At 36.9% G+C, this 5608-nt stretch overlaps 1 non-coding gene across 1 annotated transcript; it reads left to right on the top strand.

Annotated features, from left to right (window-relative positions):
- The first annotated feature begins 2171 nt into the window (after positions 1-2171).
- On the top strand, positions 2172-2279 carry LOC148567000 (small nucleolar RNA R71). The gene has a single exon (XR_015882722.1). It is a non-coding gene; the product is annotated as a small nucleolar RNA R71 (small nucleolar RNA).
- Positions 2280-5608: the final 3329 nt, after the last annotated feature.

Here is a 5608-nt window from a genome sequence, read left to right as displayed (position 1 = left end):
CCTGAGGTGATCCTGTAGGGTCCACAGATCCTGAGGTGTTCAAGGATTTACAACCTTGCACCAAATTAGGCATGCAAAATGCCCTTGCACACAACTCTGGGCGTTCAGCGCCAGATTGGTGCTTGTTCTGGGCGTTGAACGCCCATTTGTTGCCCATTTCTGGCGTTGAACGCCAGAACCATGCTTGTTCTAGGCGTTCAGCGCCAGCTCTTCTCCAGGGTACAATTCTGGCATTCAAATGCCCAGATGCTGCCCATTTTGGGCGTTCAGCCCCAGAACCATGCTCTGTTCTGGCGTTGAACGCCAGCCAGATACTTCTTACTGGCGTTTAAACGCCAGTAAGGTCTTCCTCCAGGGTGTGATTTTTCTTCTGCTGTTTTCGATTCCCTTTTCAATTTTTATATTTATTTTGTGACTCCACATGATCATGAACCTAATAAAACATGAAAGAACAAGAAAAATAAAATTAGATAAATAAAAATTGGGTTGCCTCCCAATAAGCGCTTCTTTAATGTCAATAGCTTGACAGTGGGCTCTCATGGAGCCTCACAAATGTTCAGAGCATTGTTGAGACTTTCCAACACCAAACTTAGAGTTTGACTGTGGGGGCTCTGGTTGACTCTGTTTTGAGAGAAGCTTCCTGTGCCTCTTTTCCATGTTTAAAGAAGGGTAACCTTGAGTTGTAAACACAAGGGAGTCCTCATTCAATTGGAGGACTAATTCACCTCTGTCAACATTAATCACAGCTCTTGCTGTGGCTAGGAAAGGTCTTCCAAGGATGATGGATTCATCCTCATCCTTCCCAGTATCAAGGATTATGAAATCAGCAAGGATGTAAAGGCCTTCAACCTTTACTAACACGTCCTCTACTTGTCCATAAGCCTGTTTTCTTGAATTGTCTGCCATCTCTAATGAGATTTTAGTAGCTTGCACCCCAAAGATTCCCAGTTTCTCTATTACAGAGAGGGGCATGAGGTTTATCCCTGAACCAAGGTCACACAGAGCCTTTTCAAAGATCATGTTGCCTATGGTACAAGGTATTACGAACTTTTCAGGATCCTGTTTCTTCTGAGGCAATGTCAGTTGATCCAGACACTTAGTTCATTGGTGAACAAGGGAGGTTCATCTTCCCAAGTCTCAATACCAAATAATTTGGCATTCAGCTTCATGATTGCACCAAGAAACTTGGCAGCTTGCTCTTCAGTAACATCCTCATTCTCTTCAGAAGAGGAATACTCATCAGAGCTCATGAATGGCATAAGGAGGTTCAATGGAATCTCTATGTTCTCTAGATGAGTCTCAGATTCCTTTGGTTCCTCAGAGGAAAACTCCTTATTGATCACTGGACGTCCCAGGAGGTCCTCCTCACTGGAATTTACGTCCTCCCCTTCCTCTCCAGGTTCGGCCATGATTGCTATATCAATGGCCTTGCACTCTCCTTTTGGATTTTCTTCTGTATTGCTTGGGAGAGTACTAGGAGGGATTTCAGTGATCCTTTTACTCAGCTGGCCCACTTGTGCCTCCAAATTTCTAATGGAGGACCTTGTTTCATTCATGAAACTCACAGTGGCCTTAGATAGATCAGAGACTAAGTTTGCTAAATTAGAGGTATTTTGTTCAGAGTTCTCTGTCTGTTGCTGAGTGGATGATGGAAAAGGTTTACTATTGTTAAACCTGTTTCTTCCACCATTATTAAAGCTTTGTTGAGGCTTTTGTTGATCCTTCCATAAGAGATTTGGGTGATTTCTCCATGATGGATTATAGGTACTTCCATATGGTTCACCCATGTAATTTACCTCTGCTATTGCAGGGTTCTCAGGATCATAAGCTTCTTCTTCATAAGAAGCCTCTTGAGTACTGTTGGATGTAGCTTGCATTCCATTCAGACTCTGAGAAATCATATTGACTTGCTGAGTCAATATTTTATTCTGAGTTAATATGGCATTCAGAGTATCAATTTCAAGAACTTCCTTCTTCATAGGCGTCCCATTACTCACAAGATTCCTCTAGGAAGTGTACATGAACTGGTTATTAGCAACCATGTCAATGAGTTCTTGAGCTTCTACAGGTGTTTTCTTTAAGTGAATGGATCCACCTGCAGAAGTATCCAATGACATTTTAGCTAATTCAGACAGACCATCATAGAATATATCCAGGATGATCCATTCTGAAAGCATGTCAGAAGGACACTTTTTGGTCAGTTGCTTGTATCTCTCCCAAGCTTCATAGAGGGATTCACCTTCTTTCTATCTGAAGGTTTGAACGTCCACTCTAAGCTTACTAAGCTTTTGAGGAGGAAAGAACTTGGCTAAGAAAGCTGTGACCAGCTTATCCCAAGAGTTCAGGCTATCTTTGGGTTGAGAGTCCAACCACACTCTAGCTCTGTCTCTCACAGCAAAAGGGAAAAGCATGAGCCTGTAGACTTTAGGATCTACTCCATTAGTCTTAACAGTATCACAGATATGCAAGAATTCAGTTAAGAACTGAAAAGGATCTTCAGATAGAAGTCCATGAAACTTGCAGTTCTGCTGCATCAGAGAAACTAATTGAGGTTTCAGCTCAAAATTGTTTGCTCCAATGGCAGGAATGGAGATGCTTCTTCCATGTAAATTGGAATTAGGTGCAGTAAAGTCACCAAGCATCCTCCTTGCATTATTATTATTTTCGGCTGCCATCTCCTCTTCTTGTTCGAAAATTTCTGAAAGGTGCTTGCTGGATTGTTGTAATTTAGCTTCTCTTAGTTTCCTCTTCAGAGTCCTTTCAGGTTTTGGATCTGCTTCAACAAGAATGTTCTTGTCCTTGCTCCTGCTCATATGAAAAAGAGGGACAGAAAAATAATAATAGGGATCCTTTTTACCACAGGTATAGAGGTTCCCCTGTGTGAGTAGAAGAAGAAAAGAATGTAATGTAAAGAAAGAAACACAAGGGTAAGGAGAGCAGAGATGTGGGATGAGAGAGAAGGAGAATTTTAGAAAATTATTTTTGAAAAAGAGTTAGTGATTTTTGAAAATAGTTTTTGAAAAAGGTTAGTGATTTTTTGAAAATTAAAATAAAAAATTAAAATAATTAGTTAATTAAAAAGAAATTTTGAAAAAGAGGGAAGATATTTTCGAAAATTAGAGAGAGAGAGTTAGTTAGGTAGTTTTGAAAAAGATAAGAAACAAACAAAAAGTTAGCTAGTTAGTTGAAACAAATTTGAAAATCAATTTTGAAAAGATAAGAAGATAAGAAGTTAGAAAGGATATTTTAAAATCAAATTTTGAAAAAGATAAGATAAAGAGATATTTTTGAAAATATATGATTGAAATTAGTTTTGAAAAAGATTTGATTTTTTAAAATCACAATTAATGACTTGATTCACAAGAAATCACAAGATATGATTCTAGAACTCAAAGTTTGAATCTTTCTTAACAAGCAAGTAACAAACTTGAAATATTTGAATCAAAACATTAATTGATGATGTTATTTTCGAAAATTAGGAGATAAAGATAAGAAAAAGATTTTTGAAAAATATTTTTAAAATTTTCAAAAATAAATAAGAAAAATGAAAAAAATTTGATTTTTGAAAAAGATTTTGAAAAAGATAAGATTTTTAAATTGAAAATTTGATTTGACTCATAAAAACAACTAGATTTTAAAAAGTTTTGAAAAAGTCAACTTAAATTTTCGAAATTTATGAGTGAAAAAGGGAAAGATATTTTTTTTTTATTTTTTTTGAATTTTTAATGATGAGAGGGAAAAACATGAAAAAGACTCAATGCATGAAAATTTTGGATCAAAACAATGAATGCATGCAAGAATGCTATGAATGTCAAGATGAACACCAAGAACACCTTGAATGTCAAGATGAACATCAAGAACTTATTTTTGAAAATTTTTTAATGCAAAGAAAACATGCAAGACACCAAACTTAAAAATTTTTCATGTATAGACACTATGAATGCAAGAATGCATATGAAAAACAAGAAAAGACACAAAACATGAAAACATCAAGATCAAACAAGAAGACTTACCAAGAACAACTTGAAGATCATGAAGAACACTATGAATGCATGAATTTTTCAAAAAATGCAAGATGAATATGCAATTGACACCAAACTTTCAACTTGACTCAAGACTCAAACAAGAAACATGAAATATTTTTTATTTTTATGATTTTTTTATTTTTTTTTTGGATTTTTGGAAAATTAATGTGAAAAAGAAAAATAAGGATTCCAAAATTTTTCATATGAATTCCAGGAATCTTGTGCTCTTTAGTCTAAAGCTCCAATCTGAGGGTTAGGCATGGCTTAATAGCCAGCCAAGCTTTAGTATGCCATTACATGCATTGAAGTGATTAGTTGAATCCTCAGTCCAAAGGAATTTGGACATGGCTTCACAGCCAGCCAGGATTCAACAAATCATCATGAAACACTAGAATTCATTCTTAAAAATTCTGAAGAAAAATATATTTTTTTAAAACATTTTTTTTTAATTTTTTTTCGAAAACAAAGGAGAAAATTTTTGAAAGATTTTTGAAAAATTTTTTTTGAAAACTTTTTGAAAATAAGAAGAAAATTACCCAATCTAAGCAACAAGATGAACCGTCAGTTGTCCAAACTCGAACAATCCCCGGCAACGGCGCCAAAAACTTGGTGCATGAAATTGTGATCTCAGGCAACGGCGCCAGAAACTCTGTACGCACGCCTTAATAAATTGTTTTTCATTCACAACTTCGATACAACTAACCAGCAAGTGCACTGGGTCGTCCAAGTAATAAACCTTACGTGAGTAAGGGTCGATCCCATGGAGATTGTCGGCTTGAAGCAAGCTATGGTCACCTTGTAAATCTCAGTCAGGCGGATATCAAATAGTTATGGAGTTTTAGAATATTAATAATAAATAAAAAATAAGGATAGAAATACTTATGTAATTCATTGGTTAGAAATTCAGATAAGCGTATAGAGATGCATTCGTTCCTCTGAACCTCTGCTTTCCTGCTGTCTTAATCCAATCAATCTTACTCCTTTCCATGGCTGGCTTTATGTAAGGACATCACCGTTGTCAATGGCTACTTTTTATCCTCTCTGGAAAATGGTCCGATGCGCTGTCACTGCATGGCTAATCGTCTGGAGGAATCACCCTTGTCAATGGCTGCATCCCATCCTCTTGTGAAAATGGTCCAAATGCTCTGTCACAGCACGACTAATCATCTGAGGTTCTCGATCATACTGGAATAGGATTCACCCTCCTTTTGCGTCTGTCACTACGCCCAGAACTCGCGAGTTTGAAGTTCGTCACAGTCATTCAATCCCAGAGTCCTACTCGGAATACCACAGACAAGGTTTAGACTTTCTGGACTCTCATGAATGCCGCCATCAATCTAGCTTATACCACGAAGATTCTGATTAAGAGATCCAAGAGATACTCATTCAATCTAAGGTAGAACGGAAGTGGTTGTCAGGCACACATTCATAGGGAATAATAATGATTGTCACGTTCATCACATTCAGGTTGAGGTGCGAATGAATATCTTAGAAGCGGAATAAGTTGAATTGAATAGAAAAATAGTAGTACTTTGCATTAATCTTTGAGGAACACCAGAGCTCCACACCTTAATCTATGGAGT

This window comes from Arachis ipaensis, chromosome B4, assembly GCF_059453495.1.
Source record: "Arachis ipaensis isolate K30076 ecotype BB chromosome B4, ASM5945349v1, whole genome shotgun sequence".
NCBI classification, from domain to species: domain Eukaryota; kingdom Viridiplantae; phylum Streptophyta; class Magnoliopsida; order Fabales; family Fabaceae; genus Arachis; species Arachis ipaensis.
This window is presented reverse-complemented; position numbering and strand designations above follow the sequence as displayed.